We start from the raw sequence: 16,794 nt of genomic DNA on the forward strand, positions 1-16,794 counted from the left end.
GGAGACTCACTTGTCAGCCAACCTAGCCAGCTTAAAAGGGTCCAAAATGTTCTGGTCAGCAACATACTGACACAGCTCTGGTGAACAGGCTTCCGAAAAATGCTAAAAAAACAGGAGGTGAGATAATTCAACAAACGTTTTCACTTTGTATCCATCAATCCACCCCATCATGTTCATGTACGCAGCACTCACCCAGTCAACCCAAGACACATTCTCTCGTTTCTTAAAATCCCTGAACCGTTTAAGATATTGGGTAGGCGTTTTGCCAAACTTGGCGTTTTGCAGACTTCATGCACTCATACTGACCCCTTTCTTCCACACTCAGAATACAGTCATATCCAGTTTGAGGCACTCTGCTTAACAAACACTTAGCCCAATCTCTCTTGTCAACATCGTGAATTGCACAAGCCATTTCAAACGCTTCAATCCATTGGAGGATATCAGAACCCTCTGCATACACACCAACCAAATCTTTCATAAACTTGGTTGCTGGGGACCTGACACTCTCAACTGGTTTTGCTGATGTCTCCACTAGAGATTTCTCTAACTGGATTCGCTGACATTCAGTGTCCTTGTCTTTGAGTTCAAGGTCCTTATCTTTGAGTTCAAGATCTCTATCTCTGAGTTTAAAATCCCGATTCTTGAGCTCTACTTGCTGTGCCAACTCCTCTTTCATTAGCTCAGCATCTAGTTCCAACTTGCGATATTCAAAGGGCAACTTCATCCTTAAAAACTCAAGCTCGAAAGAACTGCTGGGGATCTGAACAGAAGCAGCAGGAATGGTGGCATTCCCAGAATCGGACTCGGTGACAAACCCCGGGGTAGAGTCCTCATTGGTTGCACCCCCCTTCAAGAGTTTCACCGGGGCAGCTATCAGCTCAGCCCTAGACTTATCCACAAAGTCTAACTCCCTGGCTTCACAAGCACTCTGGAGAGCCTCTAAGCTCATCCGAGTCAATTTACCATTCGCAATAGATTCCATTGCTTGTAATGCAGTTATCTTGTGCACGACTAAACCTTAATTTAACAAAGTGCAGATATCCTTCGTAAGTGGCACAGTTATACACTGAGTCTTAAAACCATAAGCATCCCACTGCTACCACCAGCTGTAAAGAGCAGAGGGGGGGTCTGTACTTCCGCTCTCTATTTGGTAGAGGAGAGACACATACACCCCTGCCAAGATTCTCTATTACGGTAGCAATGGACGAGCAATCAAGACCTATCTTCTCAGGAGGTGATGTGAGCTGGTTATTAAGTACAGTGTAGTCCCCAAGCACCCACAAAGGAATGTCCACACACTGTATCGGTTAAAACACAGTCTTTATATAATTAATATTCAAGGTCATATACACGATCGCGATAACTCACTTTGTACTCTGAAAATCAACAATGGTAAATATATACAATTCTAAAGTGGTACCACTAACGTTATTAGATCTCATTAAAGTGCATACAGTCAGAATGACACACAGATCAAAATAAAGAGGAAATCAGCAGTAGAGAGAGGAAGGAAAGCAAGATGGTTGAGCAATTGGCAGAATACTGGTAACAACCGTTCAACACAGTTCTGTATGGAGATCCACCCAGCAGCCAGTCAGGGGGAAGGGACAGAGGCAGGACTTCCCGGGACTTCGGGAAGATCAAGGTAACAGGTGATGGAAGGCAAGAGGCCATGGGGGCCTTTTTGTCTCCATCAGGAATCTACCGATTCGAATGACAGGGCCTGGGCATCCCAAAATGGAGGACGCTCAGGGCACCAGTAATTTCAAAGCTGCCACCAGCCCGTACCCTGCTCTGTGGGTCACACACAGGTGCCCAAAACATACAGTAGGGGCACAGGGTTGTACCCCTACCCATGGGTGCCACAAGGGTATCCCATGGGTCTGTTCACCAAACCAAGAGAGAGAGCTGCACCGCCAGGAGTCCCACATGAACTCCTGCGCAGAAAACACAACAGAACACATGATAAAAAGCAGTAAAGGACAAGGATACAGAGGCCCTGTCCTTCCGATGCATTTCCAGCATCACACATAGCACAGCAAGTACCCATCGTATTCTGTGCCAGAGTTCATTGTTAATCCAGGTCCATTCTTCAATCACTATGTAGTCATTAGATTATCACTTTAAATAATCAAGTCAGTTTGTGATTAGTTCTGCAAGCAACAGAGCTGTCTAATACAGCACGCTGGGATTCATTATGAGTTGGGCGGTGCAGGAAAACGTGTCAGTAAAATGGCTGTAATGGAATCAACATCGCTTTTCTGCTTCGCCGAATTACAAGGCAGGTAGTGAAGTGGAGGATTTAAACAATTTGAAAGACACATGGAGCCTCATTATGAAATTCATTTACCATTCCCACCCCTTGGCCCTGTGGGCTCACCACAGGATCATGAGTGGTGGAACGGCAGCGTAAATCCCCAGTTTTGGTGTACAGCGGGATGCTGGTCATAAATCCTCCACTTCAAGGCCAAACTTAGATTTTGGCGGTGCAGTAAAAACAATGGTAATTCCGTTCACACCAAAAAAGTGGCAGTAATGGAATTATGGCTACCTTTTTACCATACTGCCAAATTCCTAATAAGTCTTAATGTCTCAGGAGGATAGCTTAGGGGCAATGCGCTCACCTTGGAAGCAAGACGACAGCAGGCAACACAGATTTGATCCCCGGGTCCGTGCTTAGAAACCTCTGGGTATTAAGCGCGTTATAAATAACCTATAATATCATATGATTATCATTATCATATCAATTTCTGCGACTCATACAGGGTTTAAGGCGGAGAATGAGGACTGGGACGAGCAAGTGTAGGACTCTGGTGGAGCGCCCGTGAATTGATCAGGGCAACTGTGCCTGCTGCTGATGATAGGCAAAGACGATAAGGCTCATTAGAGGGTTGCCGGTATCCCACCGGTAATTCAGGTGGGATACTGGCAACCCTGCCTTTCGGTATCCACCACATGATATCCCGTTTTTAGCGGGATAATACAGGCAGTGGAGTGACAGTAAATTCCAATTCACCTGGATTCCTATAGGACTCTGTGCGGATGGGATTTGCTGAATCACCGGCACTGGGAGTACTGGTGTATGGTGATTTAGGCATGTATCTTCCGGTAGGGACCTGATCTACCGGTAGGTCCGGCCTGCCAGGAGATCCGTGGAGAACTTGTGTTTGGCCGGTCCGGAACAAATGCTGGTGCCGGAATTACCAGCATTTATTCCGGCATTTATTCCGGACTGTCAAACACGTAATGAGGCCCAAGCCCCCTGATATATTTAATTAAGGTTGGGGTAGAAGGCTTCTAGCATCTGTGCCCGCTGAGCCAAAAGTAACAAACATTAGCATCCCAGGTGAAACGCTGCGTTTAGCTCTACCAATCAGGAACAAGGTTTTAGAGCAAATTCCAGGCACTATCTGGCAGTCGGTGCTCGGATTCCTGGCTTCAGACTGGCTGGGTCAACTGGAAGGCCCTTTTTTCTGACTACAGCTTTCCTCTCCCCACCACCCCTCCGGCTGCTCCCATTTACCTTCTTATTCCGAGTAAGGTGGGAGCAGCTACCCCCTTCACTGCTGTACCCTATCTGCAGGCCTCTATATTGCTGTGACGCAGTGGCGTTGTCTCATTCTACTGACGCTTCCCTCAGCTCTCCCCTGCCACCAGAGCCGTGCAGCACCGGGGCAAGCTGCATCTTTCCCAAAACTGATTTTTGGACCTTTCATGCCAATCCCTACGTTTTCTAAAAGTGTTAGTATCCTGGGGCTTTGGACTTCCCAGCCATTAATTACCCAAAGGCCTGATTAATGTCTTCGCTTCGCTCAGGATTTTAGGTCATGTTTCCGGGCACTTAATGTCCAGAAGTTTCAACCCCCAGGGCGCTAATACTTAAGGTAAATACAGTGGTCAAAGTGTATGAAAAGTAGCAGCGGAAACATGTTCCCTGCTGGCCTGCACCCACTCCCCACAAACTCCATCACCACGCTTGCTCCCACTCACAATACAAACACCCAAACACTTGCACCTGCTGTTTGAGGGAACGTTCAGTCCAGTGCACTGAAAGTACAAGTTTCAACTTCTACCTACACTTTTATTTTAAAACGAAATCATTCGGGAACGGTGTCTTTTTAAAAGTATAGAAACGGTAAAACTTTATTTAAAAAAGTATAGGAGCACTGCTCCCAGCCCTTCTCACTCACTTCGACCACTGGGTAAATGCGGACTGTCCCGCCTATATGCGGACGGGACAGGAGATGGTTGTTTGCGGCAAACGCGGGAAGAATAATGTCTTGTAAAATATGGAAAGTGATTACTATTTAAAGCTGAAATGACAGGTAAGGTCTGAGGGACAGGCCTTCGGAAAGAAAACAAAGTTAAGGTATGCCACAGATCAAAGATCCCAGTTTGTCCTGGGTGATGGTATGGCTGCAAGAAAGAGAACCTTCCATGGAACCTCTAGCACTCACCCCTTTCCCTTCTCTCTCTCTCTGCACTTGCACGCTCTGAATGCTCACAGGGCCTACTAGGACCGTTTTTGTATTTTATTGTCTTACTGTTCCCTTGTTCCCTTCCCTTTGCCCTGTGGGCGCTTTGAAGCACACTTTCTTGATGTATAAGCGCCCAATAAAATAAAATAAATAAATAAACCTTACAGGTGGAATTACTTTCTCAAACGTTTTCCAAGGATTCAAAGGGAGTGTCCCTTAGTGTCTTAAGGACACATGGAAGATTCCAAGTTGGGGAGAGAGATCATGCTGAGGGTCATGAAAAATAATAACCCCCTCACCCCAAGAATCTCTAAATGTATGAATTGCAGCCAGTTGGACCTGTTAGGTAGAGACCAGCAAGCTCTCGCAGAGTCTTCTGTGAGGAAGTAGGAGATTCTCAGGGAATCATAGTGGAGGGGTTCAATGCCCCGAAGAGCACACCATGAACCAAAGCACCCCCATGCTGTTCACAAGACAGAATAGTGGGGCATCTACATGTCTGTGCCACCAATGCCACCTGTTCTGACAGACCTTCCCCTTTTATTTGCCCCTTTCCTTTTCCATCGCGCTTTTCCCTCCCCCACCCCTCTGCACTTGCGTGATCTGCAGTGGTCGAAGTGAGCGGGAGCGGTTGGGAGCGGTGCTCCTCTACTTTTTTAAAATAAGTTTTACAGCTCCTATACTTTTATTTTAAAAATAAACCATTCCGCAATGGTTTCATTTTAAAATAACAGTGTAGGAAGAAGTTAAAACTTACACTTTCAGTGCACTGCACTGAACATTCCCTTAAACAGCAGGCAAATGTGTTTGGGGGTTTGGATTGTGTGTGGGAGGGAGCAGGGCAATGGGGTTTGTGAGGAGCGGGGCCGACCAGCAGGGAACATAGTTCCACTACTTCTTTTCTTACACTTTGACCACTGGTGATCTCAATGTCACCCGGCCTAGTAAGATTGTTATCTCTGTCCTCCCTTTCCTCGTCGCGCCTTGAAACACTTGTATATAGGCGCCTTATAAATGCCATATCATATCATATAATTTCACTTTCAAAGCCATCAGGTACAGACGTCACAGAGCGTTGTGTTGGAGAATCGGAAAAAGCAGGCCCTGGGGGTTAGGGGTGAATTCCATGGTGGTGTAATAGTCATGAACGCAAAATGAGAATTAGGAAGGAATCCTAATTTGTGGCTTGCTCACGGTGTGCTCTTCCAATAGAGCTACATCAACTTTCGGCGAATGTTGTCCATCTAGTTCGCTATTTCACAAAGGTCTGTTAGAGCTCGACTTGTAGTCGACACAGTGCCATGTTTTATTCAGAAAGCACTGTGCATATCCAGATCAGTGAAGTGGCACAATGAGCCAATGTATTTCGTAACTGTTTCCATCATCAGGGCTGTGCGGCACATTTCTGATATTTTCCAGAAACTGCGATCGCTTAAATTTCATGTCGCCGCGAGGAACGATCTGTCTGCCCCTATGAAACATGTACACAGGCTGCAGGAACAAGACCGCACCGGCATGTCAATGTGCATCGTAGGGTCGAAGCCCGCAGGACTAAGGACGCAGGAGTTTTTCTCCCTTTGGGAGTTCCGCAAACGCTGGGTGAGGGGTCCTGTAGGCAAGTAGAGTCTTGGTACAAAGAGGGGTCTGCCCTGACGTCTATAGTACTGGGGTCTACTAGTTGAATGTAGTAGGCCTAGATTTATTCTATCATGTCACATACATGCAGAGACATTCTAGATGTAGTAGTACTCATTAAATTTGAGAAATACAGACAAAAATAGATGTGAAGGGTACAGCTTTTTTATTTATTTTGCTGTAAATGCATTTCATAGTCATGCATTTGTAATCTTTTTGTTATTTTTTTGTAAAAAGGTCCAGGACATTAAGGGTAGTTAATATTCACAAATCCTTGATGTAACTGAGTTAACAACTAAGTTGAATTCATACAAAGCTAAAAACAATATGGTGCTTTGGAAATCAATGTGTAACCACCACCTATAGTGACAAGTGATAGTACAGGTACATAATACAAAGTCCAACCAAGCAGACAACAATAAATGGTATAACAGTTGGTTGTATGTAGCCAGGCTCAAGGGTGACCTAACACGTGGTCGACGTCTGGATCAAAATGAAAAGATTGGAAGGACCCGGTAGAAAATGGAGTGCTGGTCCTTAGACGTTTCGGCAAGATGCCTTCATCTTGGGCCTGGAGAAGGTCTCCCTAAAAGAAAGTCGGGGGGGGGGGCTCTATTAGTGCCTGAAGTGGAAGTTTAAAAACTGAAGAACATGACATAAAAATCCATAATTGTGGTACACTACAGGTAATATTAGGATAACAGCAAGGGAAACACGGGACTGACCTGGGGGGTAGCAAAGTTGGATGAAACTTTGGATTGCGGTTTCACAGGTGTGGAGCAGGGTATCTATTGGTCCTTGCTTGTAGGGTGCAGCGGCAGGCTGCTGTAGGCTAAGAAGGTAAAAATACATACACTAGTAATATAGCCTATTGCACCTAATGTTTGCCAGTAAGATGCGTACATGAACTGGGTAAATAGGCAGTGGTGAAAGATAAAAAATATGTGCTCACCTTCCTCAATTTGCTCACAATGAGGAGTCACTGGAGGTGGATGCCGGCTGTGAGGTTGGCATCTCTGAAGGTTTAAGGGGGGCAAATGGTGTGGTGGGAGCTTGGTTCCCAAAGTAATTGCCCAAAGGCCGCTTTCCTGTTGGATAGAAAATGGCACGTATGAAATTAATCGTGGGGCAGAGGGTGCCTGGAATGGCCTGCTGGAGAGGGCTTGGTAGGGAGTTACCTGGAATTGAAGTCCGTGGTGGATTTGAAATAATCCTTTGGAGCCGCGATTGTGAGGTGCGGCAGGGGCTCCATGTTTAAAAGGGAAGAAGAAGCCGAGCTGTGTGCGGCGGGGCAGGGCGCGCATCCGCAAGGAGAGTAGTGCTGTTAAAGGTGCGCACATGTGCATGTGCGAGCGGGAGAAGCGTTGTGGCTTCTGAATACGTGTGGAGAGCAGTGTTGGTAGTGCTGCACTTCTGCGCATGACTATAAGAAAAAGCTGTTTGTGAAAGCGTTCAAATGGACACCCATAGGAGCGTGATAATCTAATTCACGGGAAATGGACAGGATCTAAGTGTCAGTGTCAAACTGATTGGCCTATGTGAATGGAATGCACTGGGTGCAACTGTCCCAGAAGGGAGGGGGACATGGGGCTGCGCTCTCCCTAATGTAGTGACTGGACTAATAGAAAGCTGTTTCTGCCAGTCGGATATGGTGGAATGGTGGAAAATAAATTTCTAAGACGTGGAGGCTTCAGGATAAGAGTGAGGCAAGTAGTCTGACTGTGCTTGTTTCGGGTCCTAAAACCCATTGCTCTATCTGCTGTTTGAAACTGAAGGATTATGAAGTTTAAAGGAATCTTATGACACAAGAGTCCCTATTGGAAAACTGAGGGGGGAATGTCTGTGTTTGTGCACCATGTAGCAATACTTTTGCTCAGCTAAGCGTATCTTATTAATTGTCACTGCGTACTTGAGTGCAAAGAGTGCAAGGATTGTCCAGCAGCTGGGTTTTTTTTCTCTCTCCCAAGGGAACCCCCAAGATACTCCCCAAGATAATCTAGCAGGGACCCTATTGGAATAACATCTACCAGTGCATGCAGAAGCAAGGAGGGGGAGACGGTCTAAGTACCTCCTGGGCTTGGAAACCCCCCCTGTATTTCCTGCACTCATCTTCCGCACCATACAGCATTTACTCTCCCTTGTGAAGGAACAGTTTGGTTGCTAATTTGAGCATTTCAAGTACTTTCTGATTCTACTGGGAGGATTATAGGGGAACTGCTCTCAACATAGGTCTCCTATGCCTGCAGTTGCCTGTAGGAGCGAGGAGGGGGAGTCGGACTCAGGCAGCCCTCTAAAGCTGTCGGGCTTGCCTCGCTCTACGCTGTGCCTTCCAGCTAATCTTCATCCTTCCTAATCAATTACACCGGATTGACTTGGCCAGGGATTTTTGGGTTGATTTGGGAGGATTGTGAGGGAAGTGAGCTGAAGTTGGCTGAAGTGCGTTGAAGCAGGTTCAAGCGGGCTGCTTACATCGCTTGGTACCTATTACCAGCCCCGTATTTGGGCTCTGAGGAAGTTACGAATGAACTTTGTTTAAAATCTTTGTCTGCATTAGTTTTTATCTTGATTGATTGTTCGATTGCTCGATTTTATTATTTTATCTATCTCACCTTATTATATTGTGTTTGCTCTTCTGGTCCATAGCTGTGGGACAAGTATTTTTCTCTGACATGTCTAAACGGAAGGCCTTGAGCCCCTCACCCAAAGTTTCTGCTAGAAAACGCACATCTAAGTTTGTGGCAAGGATTGATGAAGCTAATGCCATGATAGAGGAAATAGCAGGGTTTCTGAGTGAAATTGAACCCGCAAGTAAAGGCCAGGAGGTGGTAATGAAAAATAATGTAAAGGGGACAAAAGGAAGACCCCTGTGCTCAAGGACAACTTCTAATTGTGGTACAATGGGCACTGAGGGGATTGATCTAATAAGCAAGATTAGTGATGAAGGGGTACCCTAGGTGCAAAAGAATAGGGGAGGCCCTAAATGCAAGCTCAGACTGAAAGAGATGTGGGCATTGGCCAAGGACAGTATGGGCCCGCATAAGGACACTTTGGGTACTCTTGTAGATGTGGACAAGATACTCCCAGGATACCAGTTTGAAAGTGCGCAGAGGGGATCCAAAGGGTTGCATTACAAAATTCCCCTAGAGGTTGCAGCTTCTTTGGTTGATTAGTCTTGGGAGGACGAGAGCATGGGCTACCGCGGGACATTGCTCATTATCCGCCACGGGTTCCTGTTAACAACATGTTTGAGGCTTTGGCTACTCCTACTCTTGTTACTGACCTTGCATCTCCTCTAATCCCAGATATGGCTGTAACTACTCCTATTTCTGCCACCCCCCTCCAATTCCTAAGGGGAGGGCAGCCAAGAACGAGGGCCAGGTAATACTGGGGCACCGGTTATAAGAAGTTGTGAGGGTTGCAGGTGCGCTCTATAGTTTTTAGCGCAGATGAGGATGGAAAATGAGGAACTCATAAGTGGCATCCACAGGTTGGCAAACTTGGTCGAGGAACTGATGTTCCAGGCTCCATTCTCACCTGGGGTAGGGATGAATGTGGTGGCTGAGAGGGTAGTTATGGAAGGAGTGGATAACATTAAAGGACTCAGTACCGTAACAGGCTCATTAGTGGAGACAGCACTAGCGCCGGACTTCTTGTTTTTTCATTCATCTACGGGGGAGCAAGTAGTTGATGAGGTGGCCAGGGCAGATGTTAGGTTTTTTCAAACCCAACTTTTGTCTGGCAGTGGCCCCAGCAACCAACCCCAGGATTGTTTTTATCTTGTGAATGTCCCAATAAGTCAGGATAGTAGATATGAGCATGAAGACAGGCTGGTAAATAAGGTTGCCTATCGGTAATTCACAGCGATATTCTGTCATGTAAAAGACTAACAGGGCCCGAGGCAAGGACGCAATAAAAATTGTCCTGAAAGAACACAGCCTGGCAAGGGGTCTTCTAGAAATGGAACAGCGGTCGCTACGTCCCACTGAGCTGTCGATAATGATTAAGATAATCCCCCCGAATGGTAGCATGCATCGCGGCAAGTAAGCTTGGGGCACACTCATGGTCGGGCTGGTAAGCCATATGGCTATGTGAGAAGGCACCATCAGCCCTCTTTAACTTGCAATCTGATTAGCATATTGAATTTACCTACAGGCAATTCCAGGTGTAGAGTGGGACCAGCGATGCATTATCCCAGTTGAGGTGGGGGGATGCAACATAGGCTGTTACAGCTTAGTGGTAGTGTGGAGCTGATCCTCAGTAATCAAAGGCACGGGCATCCTGGGCAGGAACAGAGTCATGTTCCACCTGCTCTCACCACAGCGTTGGATACCGGGGTGCTGCGAGCAAACTTGAACTCTCAATAATCAGACAGTTTGGGTCAGATTTTGCCTGGGGCACAGGTTCTATCATGGAATATTGGTGGGGTAGCCAAGAACCTCTCTGATACGGACTGGCTTAATTTTGTTCAGGATTTATGGACGATTTGTCTTCAGGAATCTTGGGCTCTGGAACCCCCGGATATCCAAGGGTATGTGGCTGTCTTTAAAACAGCAAGGAAGGGAGCAAGAGAGCACCCGAGTGGGGTTTTGGTTACTTGGGTCAATGTTGCCCTGTTTAAATCTGTTACACAGATAGGTATGGACTCACCAGATTCTTTAGTGATACGTCTAAAATTTTGGGATGATTCACTAATTTTACAGATCAACTTCTATAACAGGGTTTCACCAGTGAGGGGTTTGGATCTTATAGAGAGGATCACAAACAAAGTACTAGACTGGACACTGAGTTCGTCTAGATCTTTGAAGATTCTAGTGAAGGGGTATCTCAATCTCCAGATTGAGCCTCTTCATGGTCTGGTTCACATCACGTCCGAAGAAGATAGTCATTGGAGATTGGGACCTCGGAATTCGTCTTTCCCGCTGCGACAAAACAAACATGCAGAAGGCGCGGCTGTTTTGCTTATGTCTGCTAACCAGAGGGCAGGCAATGGCCGCATCCCGCGTGACTCTCTAGCAGCCCCTACTTTTGATAATAACTTACCTGTAAGCAAAATCGATTATATCTTTGTACATTTGGGGGCCTGGGACTTAGTGAAGGCATTCTGTGTTCATGAGAGAATTCAGAGTGATCATAACCCCTCTTTTTCGAGTTGTGGGAGCGCTCCGGGGTAGCACCAGAGGCAGGCCGATTGGCCGAGGGGAAGGTGCTGTTGGTTTGGAAATTGTGGGGCATGCCAGGAAAAATATTAGATGGGGGGGCCAGTTGATTTAAGGGTACTCTTGCCATTGGTTTATGACGACATCATTGAATCCCTGGAGGATCATGCAAAGGCAGACCTGTGGGATGTTGTCTCCGTAATATCTGTGCATGAGCAAATTAAGGCTCTTGTCGGTCAATGATTTTCTAAACCAGCAAAGGCTGCCTGTAATCTTGCTGAAACAGTAACCCCCTGGTATTATAAATACTGCAGGCAGGATAAGGGGCGGTTTATAGCCATTGTGAAGGGTTCTGGGTCACAAACAGGTGTTCAAGTCAAGCTGGCCAGAAGGGAGTACTAGAAGACACTGAAGGACAAAAAGAAGGCGTGGTACGAAGATGTTTGGGAAAAAAATTGCAAACAATAGGGAGCAGGGATTCAAAAGGTTTTTTTGGGGGAGGCTAAAAGGACAAAGCCCAATCTTTTGCAAGGTAGTATCCCGTTACAGCGTTGGGTAGAAGACTATGGGAATCTCTATCAAGTTGGAGGGGCAGCTCCAATGGGAATTAGCTACTCCAGCGTGGGTGATGGTGCTCAGAGTGTATACCATTGAACTTTCAAAGGACTGGGTTTTTTTGATTAAAGAGGCTTAGGACTGTGCCCAATGAAACTCGTACTTTCTAAAAAAGAAGGGTCCTAATTCCTCTCACCAACTCACCCTTAAGGATCCAAATTGAACTGTTCGGAAACCTTGCGAACTGCCCTCCTTAGTTGCGACAAATTACACTTACAACCATGATTGAAAAAAAATATATATCGCTATGTTTTATTACAAAATTCATTTTATATATTATAAAACCTTTTTTTTTTAAAAACAACATATCAACCACAACAATCCTAATGTGTTAAACAAAAAGAGAGAAAAAAAGAACCTAAGATCGAAAAACTAATTAAAAACAGATGAGGAAAAGAGTAGTCCTAAGATAGGATCTATAAAGTTGTATATACTCGTGAATTAGAAATCTGCACCATTAATAAACAAGAAAACAGAAAAACAGTTGCTAAAGAAAGTGTTACTCTTTGCGGTTGGTATTAACTAAACAAAACATCCAATTGTATACTAAACAAAACACATGACATGAAAAATATAAAACATTAGCATCTTGGATCAAACCACAAATCTGATGTCTAATCTTGAATCTCTTATATTAGTGCTGAGATTCTATTATTAGTTCTAGGTACAAGACAGCTCTTAATGTCTTATTGAAACTGTGACATCTTTCTCACAGACACAAAAGCCCAATGTATACAACTGTCTCCTGCTGGTACTTACCAACAATGAGGTAGAACAAGTGCTCCTGAATCAAAAATTGGGCAAGGCCCCAGGACCGGACAGGGTCCCAATAGATTTCTATAGAAAATAATCTATTGTTTGTGTCCCTTATTTGACAAAATGGTTTAATGCCACTCTGAGTAAAAACTTGGAGCTTGTGTCTTGGACCACCGCAGAAATTGTCCCTTTTTTATAAAAAGGGCCATCGGGATGATCCTGACAATTTTAGACCTATCTCTTTATTGGTTGCAGGAGGGAAATATTCGCTAGGGCATTATTATTCCATCTTGACAAATGGGCTAAGAATAATGGGATCATTGATCACCGGCAGGCAGGACTTTTTGAGGCTCCAGTACGATCGACCAAAGCCTCCACCTGTATGTGATAAATATTCAGTCCTCAGAAAGGTTAGTGTATATGCAAATTTTGTGCACTTATGCACCGCCTTTGATACCGTACCGAGGCATCGGTTGTGGGAGGTGTTAAGGGATTTGGGTATCCCGGAGGCTCTACTATCTGGTATCCAGAGCCTTTACACTGGAAAGACTGTGGTTGTCCGGTGGGGAACTGACAGGAGTATGATGGGTAGCATAGACATCAAGAAGGGCGTATGGCAGGGGTGTGTCCTCGCTCTGAAACTGTTCTGTATTTTTATGAATGGACTAATTAAGGAGCTTCTGAATGCCCAAACTGGTGCTCCATCCTGGATGGAGATAAGTTCCCGGCTTTGCTTTTTGCAGATGACTCAGTGCTCCTATCACTGACACTTGCTGGTGCTCGTAAGAAGCTAGACATTTTTGTTTACTTCTGCAAGAGGAATGGGCTGTCAATTAATGTCAGTAAAACCAATGACCCTGCCGGTCTGGAAAGAACGGTGGTGGTAAAACCGCTGCCACCGTTCTTTCCGGACCGGCAGATTAAGAGTCCTGCAGGCGGGAGGTGTCACTCCCGCCAGGTCTGACGGACATGGAAACACCGGCACTATTACAACTTGGTGCCAGTGTTTCCACTTCCCCATTCCCATGGAGTCCTATTGGACTCCATACTCTTATGCCCTGTCACAAAGCCACTGAGGAAGCGTTTCCTATTGGACTCCATGGGAATGGGGATTAATAGAATTCCGCCTCCGGAATTACCGGGTCATCGGGATTGTAATGCCCCGGTGATTCCGGCAATCACAGAGGCGGAATGATAATACAAGTCCAGCGGTAACCTGCCTGAATTTCCGGCTCGGTTACCGCCGGACTCGTAATGAGGCTACATGATTTTTTATACCAATGTGAGCAAAGGAGAAATTTAGCAGGTTTCCACCTATGATTATTTGGGGGTGAGAGTTATGGCGTCGGCACACCTGGAGAAGGCAAAGCTAAGCCTGATATGGTATGGTGGTTCTCTTGCCAGGTTCACACATGAGCATGGCAAAGGGGTGATTTCGGTGTCACGGGAGGCATATAAAGCGCAGGCAAGGCAAGCAGCATATTATGGGTCGGAACTGTGGGGCCAAATGAATGTCAACATCTTGGCGGTGGCAGAGAACACATTTCCGAAGAACATTCTAGGTCTACCAAACAGCGTGCTAAATACACCAGTGCTGCTGAAGACTGGTTTGCAGGGCATCAAATCGATTTGCCTGTTGCGGCTGGTGTTATATTGGGTTCGCTTGTGGACATATAAGAAACTACATAAATACAGAGAGGCGATGATGGATGTTTTGTCACAGCAAAGGTGTATCACACTGAAGTGGGCAATCCATGTTAAAAGTTTGTTGGGTACCCTTGGGCTTGGGGATTTTTGGTGGAACCCAGCTGTTATGGATCCTCACTCTAAGGTTGAGGTAAAGAGGGCAGTGTTGATCAAAGTGGACAAGGATGTAGTCCGGAAATCTCAGGGCTCTGAATCCTTGGCTTGTTATCTTACCATTAAAAAAACTGTTAGGTTGTGAAGATTACTTAAATTATATTACCCCAAAGCAAGAAAAATCTATGTATTTAAAGTTCCGTCTAGGAATTTTTGCTACTGCAGCACTTTTAAATATATAGAATATTCGAGATTTTTTTTTCGGGATTTCTAAATTCGGGATTATGACTATAAACCGTCTGCACAGTGTATTCTATGTAATGAATTTGATGAAGAACTCTGCCATCTAATACTCTTATGCCCTGTCACAAAGCCACTGAGGAAGCGTTTCCTGAAGCCGCTCTCTGTAAGTCGTGGCTGTAGGACTACTAGGGAAGCCATGGCACTGTGCCTAGACTCAGCTGAGGTTCTTGTTGTCTGCGCAACTACTAGCTACCTTCAGTGGGTATACAGGGTTTGCTCCAAGAAACAGAGAGACCCCTCCATAGCTCTGTTGGAAAGACATTGGGCCTCATTACGAGTCCGGCGGTAGCTGTGCCGGAAAAACCGGCAGGCTGCCACCAGACCCAGAATTAATTTCCGCCTCTGGACTTGCCAGATTTACCGGTGCAATTCCGGTGGCAGAATAACGTTACTCCCCATTCCCATGGAGTCCCATAGAATCAATGGGGATGGGGACCATGGAAACACCAGCACCCTAATTAACGGTGCCAGTGTTTCCATTTCCGTCTGCAGGCGGGTGGCGTTACTCCCGCCAGGTCAGACCTGGCGGGAGTAAGGCCCCCCGCCTGCAGAACTCTTAATCTGCCGGTCCGGAGACAATGGGACAGCGGGTTTACTGCCACCGTTGGTTCCAGACCGGCAGGGTCATAATGGGGCCTGTTGCATGTCACCCCTTCTGGGGCACATGGTACCTACCAGTTGGTGTGTCATGGTCACATGGGGTAGCCATGTAAATAAAAGGGACAAGCCGCTTCCGGCTCGCCAGTCGATCCAGACCTGAACCAGACCTGACTCCTGTGTTGTTGTGCACCATGCTGGTGCGGCGCAGTGTGCCATGGGCCCATTACGCGGCCCGGCATGAAGATGGTGCCCTTGCTGCGCAACACCGCCTCTATTGAGTGGTAATGCCGTATGACCACAGCGATTGCGGTGACCTGGCCTGGATGCCCCCAGGGCCGGGTCTGATTGGTGTGGTGCTCTGGTGCCCTGGAGTCCACGAGCCGCAGGGCACCCCTGTGGTCCGCCAGGAGCTGAATATAGCATCCGGTGATCCGGATGCAGGAGGGTGCCCCCTCTGGCCGCCCATCTGCATGGATGCAGATTGGGTAGGGGCCTGGCGATCCAGGCCCCCCAACAAGGCCCATTGTGTTGTTTTGGTTTGGGAAGGAGGCACGTATCATATTTTAGCTGTTTTTATGATGAATTGATGATATGATGAATTGATGTTTCATATTGCATTGGTATCAAGTATGTTTAATATCATTGTGTGATGTATTGTTGCTTTTATGACATTAACTTGAAATAAAGCCTAGGAACTATATGAATTTTCAGCCTGGGCTTATTCTTTCTTACTTGTGGCACGAGACCTGATGTGCAGCCTGGCTGTAATTCATAATATGCACATGATGCCTACAGGTATGTCAAAATGCCCCGTGTGCTGCTGTAAGACACACATCTGCAGCATAGTGCCAGTACAGCCCATTTTATTTGTTGAACATTAATATTCAAATAATGCCTTCAGCGTGTCACAGTGCCCCCTTGACGGCTGTCAAATACAAATTCACTACTTAGTAGCAACAGATTAACAGCATAGTGCCAGCAGAGCCCATTTTTACTCGTTACATGTCAATGGGCATCATTACGAGTATGGAGGCAGCCATGCCCGGCTGCCTCCATACCCGGTTCCAGTACCGGGTTCTGTGAATGAGGATTCACCGGGTCATTCCGACCTTGGAGGACCCAGTTATTCCTCATGCACCTCGTAATCAGGCATCCTGTAATGAACGGTGCCGGTCCTGTAGCGGCACCCTTCATTAGGGGAGCGCAAGCCTCGTAATGAGGCCCAATGTTCGCATAGTGCCTACAACATGTCGCAGTGCCCCAATAATCGCTGTCAAATACAAACTCACCACACAGTGAGAACACTAAAAGAATCAAGGGCAGAGTTCCACATCGAGTATAACATTAAAACAAGGAATCTGCAATATACACACATGTGAGATCACCTCCTACACTATCACCCTGAATGCATGGACACCCACAATTTTCAATAGCAGTCTAATGCTGCCTAG

The 16,794-nt window shown here is 46.3% G+C and overlaps 2 long non-coding RNA genes across 2 annotated transcripts in view; one reads left to right on the forward strand and one right to left on the reverse strand.

Moving 5' to 3' along the window:
- The window catches only part of LOC138580981 (uncharacterized), a 231,256-nt gene that overhangs the window by 14,703 nt on the left and 199,759 nt on the right, over nucleotides 1–16,794 (forward strand). The window lies entirely within an intron of this gene.
- LOC138580982 (uncharacterized) lies at nucleotides 6,280–7,399 on the reverse strand. Its single transcript, XR_011304389.1, has 4 exons — nucleotides 7,292–7,399; nucleotides 7,066–7,201; nucleotides 6,839–6,945; nucleotides 6,280–6,699 (listed from the first exon to the last, which is right to left on the reverse strand). It is a non-coding gene; the product is annotated as an uncharacterized lncRNA (long non-coding RNA).

This window comes from Ambystoma mexicanum, chromosome 3p, assembly GCF_040938575.1.
Source record: "Ambystoma mexicanum isolate Mex_15411 chromosome 3p, UKY_AmexF1_1, whole genome shotgun sequence".
In the NCBI taxonomy this organism is placed as follows: Eukaryota; Metazoa; Chordata; class Amphibia; order Caudata; family Ambystomatidae; genus Ambystoma; species Ambystoma mexicanum.